Below are 11,714 nucleotides of genomic sequence, written 5' to 3'. Positions count from 1 at the left end.
CTTTACTCAACTTGAAATTTAAGTCTTAAAACAAAGTTAAAAGCACTTGCAAAAGACTTCTTGAAAGGACTCTAAGAACTTCCTAGGCTTGGCTCTTAACTTTCCTTGAATTTGAATTTATGGATTCAAGGTTATGGTTTTTGTTTCTGGATGATTTCTAGATATTTAGAAGTCACTTAAAGTAGTTAGAATCAATAGGAAGTGTTAGTACAGTTTAGAAGGACTTAAACGGGCTAAACGATGAAAAACGGGTGGGGGCAGATGACCCGGGCGCGTCCTTGGCGCGCCGCGCCAGCCTCTAAGTTACAAGGGCTCGTTTCAGCGCACTTGCAGTGCGCCTCCCCAACCTCTCTTGCGCAGATGGGGCGCGCCACGCCAGACCCTCCCAGGTACCATCTGACAAATTTTCCTTCTCGATTTCTGACCTTAATTCGATTAAACCCAATTCCTTTTCTCAATATCTTCTTAGATTCAAATACCCAAAACATGTACACTAGAATCTAACTCGAAACAACTCTTAACATCGCTAAAACATCTCAAGAAAACCCATCAATCCCATATAAGTTCAAGAATGAAAACAATTCAAGAACACAACTCAGGAACATCGAATTCTCAATCTTTTAGGACAAAAATCATGCTGAATTAAGCATGTTTGGCGTGTGGGTGAACGAACCCAATGCTAGGTGAACTCACATACCTCGTAGGATTGAATCCTTGGCAAAATCCACGACCAAACTCAAACATTCTTGATGAATCTTGCATTTTCTCCTTCTTTCTCCTCTTTTCTCCTTTCTCCAAGCCCTAGCATAAATTTCCAATTCTCTAAACTGACAAAATTTTGATTTGACCCCAATTAAACTCCTAAAAATGAATTAAAATAATTGGGTAAGGAAAAGAGTAAAATATCCTTCCAAAATCCGGTTTTAGACTTCCCTTATTTGAACAGCCCAACNTTCTTGATGAATCTTGCATTTTCTCCTTCTTTCTCCTCTTTTCTCCTTTCTCCAAGCCCTAGCATAAATTTCCAATTCTCTAAACTGACAAAATTTTGATTTGACCCCAATTAAACTCCTAAAAATGAATTAAAATAATTGGGTAAGGAAAAGAGTAAAATATCCTTCCAAAATCCGGTTTTAGACTTCCCTTATTTGAACAGCCCAACTTTAAATGGTCATATCTCACTCATACGAACTCGTAAACGTGCAAACTTAGTGGCATTGGAAAGATTATTCCAAGATATTTCCTACGCAATCTGGAAACACACCTAACTCATCCTGATCTAGGAGTTATGGTCATTTGAAGTTGACAAAAAAATCCAACTTAACAAATTTTCCAGATTTTTATATTCTTTCCAAAAAATGACTATTTCCAATTTTTAACTTCTTTCTAGTTCTTTCTAGTTACGGGGTGCTACAGTCATCTCTTCCTTCCATTGGTTGAACTAAACTTGAGCCATACCCTTAAGTTGATAAGTAAACAATTCCTCATTTTCTACCGATGTCACTATAATGATCATCAACACCTTGTATACCTCATCAATGAACACTTGAGGATCTTCCTCAACCCTAGAACCATGTTACTCTGAGTAATTCATTCTAGTGAATTATCTCACTCTAGTTGTCGTCATACCCACATTTGGATTCACATGGACCATAACCTCCTTATTAGCTTGAGCCATCTGGCTGGGCCAACACTTAAAAGTAGTCCTAAACTCCATATTAGTCACTTTTTCGGCCAAAGGGTCGGTCGAACTTGAGGAGCTTCTCGAGGAGCTTGAGGAGCTTTTCGTTCGACATTCTCATTCAAACTCATCCTAACGTATGCTCTTCGAGGGGCCATATCTTGAAAAGCTTCGAATAAGGATTATGAGAGAGACATAGAGTTAAACACTATCACACGAATTTAGAATGATGAAAGAAGTGGAATTTCCTAAATATCTTATAGCTTTCTATTCATAAATATGGTGTGCTTCACACTCATGAACAAAACTCTACTTGACGTGGCTTATGAGACATTCTAGGGCCTTTCTAATCCTTGTGATTTGATACTAAGTTTTTCATAACCCAAAGTACACACTAGACATGACGTGGAGTATAAAATCCCAAGAGGCCCTACACAAGCCACTTAGAATACATCATACAAGATAATAGAATTTCAAGAAAGCATTTTATACATCAAATCCATCTAATAAATCATAAAAAGTGTTCGGGATATAACTCATATATCACATACAAAGTCTGAAAAACTAGAAATGACATAAAACTATAGAGTGTCTCGGTCCTCGAAACATGAGGACTCACCAATCCACTTAAAGCAACCAATAGATGTTTAGCAACGAGTGTGCGACATAGGAACGCCAGACCCTACATTCATGAGAAAATGTAGGCACAAGTTCATTAGGACATAGAATGTACTTGATAACATAAATGACTTAAAACGTTTAGGCATGATCATGATGAAACATTTAAAAGCTTTTAGAGACGAAATGACATGAAAAGCATAAAACATAGTCAAATTCATTAACATAAAGGACATCAAAAAAGCTTGAAGAAAACATAATCGTTTTTGGTGGATCTTAGCTTTAACCGACAATAAGACCATGAGAGTTATATCATGGATTCTGGTATGTCCCTCATACCGAAAGAAGGAATCTACTTGCCAATGTAGAATCCATACATATCATTATTTTCTAAAGTGGATCCACTAGATAGGTTAATTAAGACAATCCTATGGGGGCACGCAGTTAGGGACTAGATGTTGCTACCAGAGACTACCTATTTGAGCCTCCACCTCAAAGTCCTCTCAATGCTAAGTCTGAATCCCAACGAAATAGATAAAAGTCAAATATCATTATAACAAAGGAAACACAATGATCAATACCAATCCACACTATCAAGATCAAAACATAAAATAGCTCCTTAAACATAATTCAACATTGATGACAAAACTTTTCACCAACATGAATTTATTTGTGAGAAATATCTTTCACAATCATGATCATCATAGCAAGTAAGAAATCCTTTCACAATATCATTGATACTTTCCTTTCAAAGCATCCCCAAATAATTTACAATTGCATATCTTTATAATTTATAGTTCATAGATTCATGGGCTCATCATAGGTTCATAGTTGAAAAAACATGATTTAGGCATGGGTCAATGTAATTTCAACTAAATATCATGGATTAATATTAAATCATGCATTAGAAGACTTAATCAACAATATCAATCATAATTGGATGAAACCCACAAAGATTGAATTAAAACCCTAACTTAGTTAATTGATAAATTGAAAGCTTTGGGGACCCCATGAAAGAATGGATTCCATGAGTGAATACCCACATACCTTGCTATTCAAATCCCAAGAAAGATGGTGAATTGGATACTTGAATGGAACTCTATCTCTTCTTCTTTTTCCTTAGGTTGAGAGAATTTGGTCAAGTTTAGGGAATTTAGGATAATGAATTGAAAATGGGTAATTTGGGGCTTAAAAGCATTATATATGGCTTAAGGTAGAAGGTAAAACTACATAGTTTTGATTTTAAAAAATTTACGGAAAAGACCCAAAACCCTTTTAAAATAACTGTCGGACTCGACCTATAGTTCATACCTACGATTTGTACTGGTCAACCGTAGACCAAATATTGGGACCATGATTTCACCTATCTTTTGATGAAACATTTCTACGGTTCGTAAGTCTTTCTATGGTCCGTAGAAACCAACCGTCGAAACCAACTTTGACCCTCAAAATTTTACCAAGTATGGACTCACCTACGAGACCTATTTACGACTCGTACAAGGAATGACGGGCCATCCTAGTGATTCATAAAAAGGGTATAGACACTTGTTTTGAAAAATATATTTTCCCTCTTTCTACGGTTGCCATCTACGTCCCATAGAAACTTCTAGAGTCTGTAGATGGGACCCGTAAAACCAGACTTCAGTCCAAAAACTTATTTTCCTTGTTTTCCAAATACCAAGGTATTACAAGGCCACGAGTACTTCAAACAATCACTATTCAAAGGATAATTATCCTCAATCTATACATTAGTAACATAAAGCTATAAGAAAAGATATATAAATAAGTCCAAAATACCTGACTCATCAAATATCTAGATATTCTAGAGTAGAAGATAAAGTTACCTAAATTTTCTTGTAGATATTCTAAAGATGATATTTGTAAAAATTAAACTAGTAAAATAGTCTAGATCTTGAAGTATCTAAAACCATCCATAGATAAGTATAAATAGGGAATGGTCTTGTACGTTTGTATATAACCAAAAGCAAATCTAATCTAAGAGTCTTCTTCCATAATCAAGTTCTCTTATTCAAAATTTTCCTTTTCCTTTCTAGATTATTTTTCCTTAGTTGAATCTTCCGATTCTAGTTATCAATCTTGGGTTAGCAGAAGGTCTCCCAAATTATATTTTTCTTTTGCGATTTCTCTATATGGTATCAAAGCCATATCTATTGATTAGCTTCTGGGTTCTATTTCAAGATCGAATTAGTGGTTGATTCAACTGGTTTATTGGGGTGGATTTAAGCGATTGTGTTAATGGAATGAGGATGAAATTATTGAACCAATCCATTACAAGGTATGAAATCATACCTTATGAGCGATAATTTGTGGAATGTTGTTAATGGGATTAACACAAGTCCTCTGTTTGACAGACTAGAGAATAGTAACATATACAAGAAGTGGAAGCAGGTTAATACTAAGGCGGAGTTCGTCTTGAAGAGGTCAATCTACCCTAGTTTATTTGATCATATCATAAGGTGTAAATCGGATTATGAAATAAGGACGATAAGTATAAATAGGGAATAAGGGTCTTGTATATTATACAACAAAAAACAAATCTAATTTAAAAGTCTTCTTCCATAACCAAGCTCTCATTTAAAAAATATTCCTTCTCTTTTCTAGCTTCCTCTTCTTTAGTTGAATCTTCCAATCTTAGTTAATGATCTTGGGCTAGCAAAAGGTTCCCCACTAATACTTTTCTTCTTCTATCCTACAACCAACATGAGAAAGTGGAGAGAACTCAAAAGTTGAATGAAAGAGGATGTTGATTCAACTGTGGTTTATTTGGAAATGCAAATGATGAAGATGAACGGTTCTAGAGTTATGAAGAGAATGTATGTGTTAGGGTAAATTTACCCTTATGACCTTTGTTGTTTTGTCCTTCACGTTAGATAATGAAATGTCTGTTACGGACTCAATACTATAATCATAGATATATTTTAAGTATTTAATTAGTTTTTTGAATTTTTTTTATCATCAGTATAGTAGACATACTAATAAAAATCACACTCTTTAATATATATATATATATATATAAATCAAACAATAACTTATTTAAACTTCATATCAGACCTATACATTCAAATTAAATATTTAATTTAGTGATATTCTTTTTCTACTATATTTGAAAATTATTCAGAAGTATAGATTAAAATTATAAGTGTTAATATATTAACAATTTTTATAAATCATACAAAACAACAAAGTCTAGTGATACCTATAGATTAATTTTGAATATACTTAATTTCATTTTAATAAGAGTTTTACAAACAAAAATCATGACCTACTTGATGAATTAGAATGAACCATATCATTGTTTACAAAATGATAAAAGGATGGAAAAAAAATTACTACTTTACAAAGTAATATAACATTATGAAAATGCGTACATAAATTCATAAAAAAGAAAATAGAACTTCCATCTTATAGTTTGTTAAAGTATAAGAGGATTTATGAGAATCAAAATATAAATAAACATAAGAATTTAGTCAAATAAATTCATAATAAAAATTATATTTATATAGTGAAATTTTTTAATAAAATAATATGAAGAATTATCATAAAAATTAAGGACGAATGAAAGCTATGAATTTGAGTATACATGGGATTAAAAATAATGTAAATATACATGAATGTGAAAAATGATGTATAAAAAGTTTGTCACGCCCCGTGGTTACCCACTTGACGTAACACGGGACCTAGGGTCACAGCTAACCTTGTGTCTGGCATATCATAAGCATACTATAAAAGTTACTGAAATAAACAGGTACTATGCGGAAGCTAAAACAATGGTTAGTTAAAAGTGTGGAAAAATCTAATTAGTCTGAATATATAAAACATATTAAGAGTTTAGTGATAACTGAAACAACCACTTAAAAACTCAAGTTGAATCTACTGCTATGTCTGAAAAGCCTCTAACTGAGTTGAGTTGTTGGGACATGCCCCAGCTAACTCTAATAAAAGCATGTCTATTGTCCTCAAAATATGAGGATTCACCATTGAAGCTACTAAATGTGAATCAAGAATCAATCTATACGTGATCTGGATGCTGAGTATCTGAACCTACATCATGAAAGGATGTAGCGCAGAGTATGCGTCAGTACTTGAAATGTACTGAGCATGCAGGATATAGATACTAAGTTGAGCAAATATATGTGAGCTGAACAAAGTATAATTGAGCAATCATATAATCTGAAACAAGATATAGATATGTACTGAAGTATAACTGAAAAGAACTGAACTGAATACAATGACCAAGTGCTAATCATGAAGATAACATGTTGAACTGTAAACTGATATAAATGTTGAAAACCTGGTCGAACGCACTAAGATTCTAATTGTGGGAACTACTATTAACCGACATAAACCACGTGAACTAAACGTGGAGTCTGATGTATACGCCCCATCGAGAGGACCCAATATACCTTGATAGGGGTATAAAGGTATGACTGGCGTGATCACTAATTTTGATGCCCAACAGAGGGGACTTATAATCCTACGGAGACACGTAGTTCTGGGACTATGAGGGTACGCTGAACCCTAGTCCAACTCAGTGCTAAGTCTACTCCCAACTGAATATATATATGACTTAAATGTAACTGAAATGTTGAATAGCTCAAAATACTGACATACTAACTTAGAATGCAACGTTTATATACCGATAATGTGACATTCAAAATCTGAAGCATGATTATTTGTTTAACTAATCTAGCAAGTGTAGTTCATGAACTAAGAAAATCTACACAAACTAGGGTTCTGAATACTATGCATGGAATTATACTAAATTATCAAGAAACAAGTTAGTTAGATCAAGGGAACCATAATCACAATAAATCTTGAAAATCTAGAAATCCTAGGTCTGAACAATTTATGAGAATCTGAAGAACTAACTGAATTTTAGGGACCTAATGGGTGAAAGGAACCCACTAGTGAAATCGTACATACCTGATTTCGGGGCTGAAACTTGAAGAACATTGCTGCTTGTTCTTGAAAGAAATTGGCGCCTCTTTATCTTCTTTTCGTTCTAACTTGGATAATTTTAGTAGAATGAGGGTTTTGGGTAAGTTCGGAATAGATTATTAGGCTTGGACTAAATTAAACGACGTAGTTTAGGTATTAAACAACGTAGTTTAAATGCCCAACGCATAGGAAAAAGACCAAAATGACTCGACTTAATAGCAGATGAAGGCCAACCATGAGGGGACTGACGATCTGTCACTAGGACCATGGCCCAGCCCTACCTTCAGGTCTGGTAGGCCTCATCTACGGTCCACTTCATGGACCATGTGAGGGACCACGGGCAGTGAAGGCCATCGTGGTTGCTCACAGTGTCATAGGGTCTACTGGGTCAGGATGACGGACCCATCCACGGCCTGTCATTGGATCCATAGCCCGTGGAGGGATCCGTGGTCCACCATACTAGCTGGGTGTGAACCAAGAGCAAGTCGACGGACCATGGTTTCTTTCACGGTTCGTAAACCCCTTCGTGGTTCACCCAATTTCCTGTTGTTCAGTCTGTTAGGTTTCTAAGGTGTTACAAAGGGTTTAAAGGGATATCTTTGTCGGTTTACCTGTTTTATTCTACGATAATTTATCTCAAAATTACGATACCAACCAAGGGGAGGGATAACTTATCTTGAGATAAATTATCTGGACCTACCAATCAAACAACAAATTAACTGGCACCATAATTTAAACCAAGAACTATTTGATGTTATCATTCACACCAAACGACCTCTTATACTTATAATTTATATACACACAATTCTACTTTTATAGAAGAGTGAGTATATATTTTGTATCAACATTTCACAAATTATGTTTGTTTAAGGGTATTTTAGACATTTCAACTGCACCAAATTAACACATGTCATTTAGGGTTGTTCAAAATTGAATTGAAACAGATAACTCAAACAAAAAAATAGTTATTGGTTTATCACTAAGGGGTTATTGGTTTAGCGATTTTGATGACAATTTTGATTTTTTCTCTTATCGGATTTTTTGTTCTTAACGGTTTGAGGTTTTTTCTTAATGGTTCAACTGATAATGCGATAGTAAATTAAATAATTATTATATATATATATATATATATATATATATATATACTATTTTGTATATAAAGTCCTTGAGTTGGAGTTTAGTTTCATACTTTTATTTATGGATGTCTCAAACTCTTACCCATTCTACAATGAAAAAGTATTTGCTTTTGAGCAAGATGCAATTTGTGAACTCATTTGCATGGTTCATTTAGTTTGTCACCTTATTTTAAAGTGATTTTCAATGATTTTTTGTCAAATTTTAACGGTTAAACCGATAACCAAATCAATAACAATCATCAACTGATAAATCAATAATCGATAAGTCAATATCTTAATGGTTCTATAACAATTTAGCATGTCTACAAACCAACAACTAATAAGTCAAATCGATAAACTTCAAAACTGAACCAAACCGATCAATACGCAACCTAGACTCTCATTCACCCTAGACTAGAATTGAAGAACCACCACAACAAAGCATCTAGAAATTTCTTCATTCTCTCTCAATAATAGAAGTTGGGCTCATCTGGAAACAACATATGCTTGGTGTTTCTATTCGATTGCAATTTTTCTTTGTTTTTGGTGAGTTAATTATTTCCATTTTCCTTGTTCATACAATGGATCTGAACGCTTTAGACTGAGTCCTAATTTCGACATAGAGATATTGTTTAGTTATGTTTCTTTTTTCTTCTATTTATGATTTTTGATGTTTCAGATTCGTATATAATTGGGGCACTGTCTTCAAATTACTTATAGTTCATGTATGTAGATTTCCTTTCATTACCTTCTTAACTCTCAATTTCATGAGAAGTAAAGATTTAGTTTCTTTCTTCCATTTAATTTTGATTTGCAGAAACGAATTACTTTGGCCTTTGACATTTTGCAGCAAGCTCGAATTGCGGGGAAGAAATGTTCATACTATGCCGAAGCTTCAATTTTTCACAAGGTAAATGTTAAAGAATGAAAAAAGTCCCTCATTGGTGATTAGTGATGTCACGCACCATGGCTACCCCCTAGCCGCGACACAGTGCTTAGTGTCACAAGTGACCCTAAGCTAACTCAGGGCGTGGCATATCTATACAAGTTTAATTAAAACATGCACTGTGTGGAAGCTAAAAGTAATTTAATATCTTAAGTGGGGAAAAGCCCAAGATATCTGAATATATATAAAATATATGAAGAGTATAGTGATGATTGAAAACAACACTAACAACTCAAATTGAATCTAATCTATGTCTAAGAGCCTCTAACTGATCTGATTTGTTAAGACACACCCCCAACTAACTCTAACAAAACTGAAACTGAAAAGTGAATACTGAGAAGTAAAGCATGCCTATCGTCCTCGAAGTATGAGGACTCACCACTGAAGTTGTTGAGTACGGACTGGAAGTCGAGCTAAGCGTGGTCTGGATGTTGAGCGCCTGAACTATAACATACAACGATGTAGCGCAAAAGCATGCATCAGTACTTTGAATGTACTGAGCATGCGAGTATATGCTAAGCTGAACAATATAGAAACTAAACATGGAAATAGATATACTGAAGCATAACTAAAAGCTAAGCTGGATGCAATGACCACGTACTAATCATAAAGATATAACATGTTGAACTGAATACTGAAATAAATACTGAATACATGGTCAATGCAGCATGAATCTGACTATGGGAGATACTATTAACAGACATAAACCACGTGAGCTAAATGTGGAGTCCAATTTATATGCCCTATTGAGAGGACCCAATATACGTTGCTAGGGTATAAAGGCATGATTATGGCGTGATCACTAAAACTGATGCCCAACATAGGGGACTTATAAACCTACGATGGTACGTAGTTCTAGGACTTGAGAGTACGTTGAACCCTAGTCCAACTCAATGCTAAGCTTACTCCCATTTGAATATAAAGCTAAAAATGTAACTGTAATACCAAATTGATCAAAATACTGATAATTATTTGAGAATGCATCATACATATACCGAAAGATATGGCATTCGAATTCTGAAGCATGATTGTCTGACTAATCTGCCTAGCAAGTATAATTCATGAAATACGGAGAATTAACACAAGTTAGGGTTTCTGAGTTTTACACATGAAACTACACTAATTCTCCAAGAAACATGTAAGTAATATCATAGAAACTATAACAGGTAAATTACAATAGATCCCTAAGATTTAGGAACCCTAGGTCTGAACAATTTATGGAGAAGCTGAAGATTTGATTGAATTCGAGGAACCTAATGGGTGAAAGGAACCCACTAGTGAAATCCCACATATCAAGTGAAGAAAACTACGGAGAAATCCTTCGAATTTTGGGGTTGAACTTGAAGGAGAGCTCTGCTTGTCCTTGAGAGAAAATTTTCACCTCTTTCTCTCATTTTCTTTCTAAGTCTAATGATTTTAGGAAAATGAGTGTTTCAGTAGTTTCTGACTAGCTTACTAGGCTTAGACGAAGTAAAGCAATGTAGTTTAAGTATCAAACGACATAGTTTAAGTACCAAATGACGTAGTTTAAGTACCAAACGCATAGGGGAAAAGATAAATATGACCCCAACTTAAAATTGACAAGGTGACTGAGAAGAGGGGCTTCACGGGCCGTCTAAGGCATCATGGCCCATCTAGTGGGTCGTGGTGTTGCCCTGCCCGATAGGGCTTTACTAACACGAGCATAACTTCTTACTCTGGCTTAGTATTAGGCAAACTTGGTGGCCTTGGAAAGAGGACTCAAATGTATTTAATTTGATAGGTCATAACCCACCTAATTCATTTTGTGCTGAAAGTTATGATCGTTTGAAGTTGACCAAAAACTCAAAGTCTGATAATTCTCTTTCATGGATGACTTCACGATTCATGTGAAGCTTCACGGACCGTCTAGGCGTATGTGGTCCTTCACAATGGCCTTAAGGTGCAACCTCACTATCTCGGTGACTTGTATGGACCCCTAGATGGGCCGTCCAAGTCGCCACCGGGCTTCTCAGGGACTTCTGCCTAGGGGCNGTTGACCAAAAACTCGAAGTCTGATAATTCTCTTTCATGGATGACTTCACGATTCATGTGAAGCTTCACGGACCGTCTAGGCGTATGTGGTCCTTCACAATGGCCTTAAGGTGCAACCTCACTATCTCGGTGACTTGTACGGACCCCTAGATGGGCCGTCCAAGTCGCCACGGGGCTTCTCGGGGACTTCTGCCTAGGGGCCACCCTGGATGGTCTCTCGATGCCCTTAACGGGTCGTGGACCCCTAAACTGCCCATCTAAGTACCGTTAAGGGTACATGGTCCATTTGGGTTCGTGGACTTGCCTGTATCCTTTCTAGCCCATTCTCAAAGTCTGAGGTGTTACAAGTGAGATGAGTGGACTCCTTATAAGGCTTGTGCAA

The sequence above is a fragment of the Solanum stenotomum genome, chromosome 9 (genome assembly GCF_019186545.1).
Source record: "Solanum stenotomum isolate F172 chromosome 9, ASM1918654v1, whole genome shotgun sequence".
NCBI classification, from domain to species: domain Eukaryota; kingdom Viridiplantae; phylum Streptophyta; class Magnoliopsida; order Solanales; family Solanaceae; genus Solanum; species Solanum stenotomum.
Note: the sequence above shows the minus strand (reverse complement) of the source record.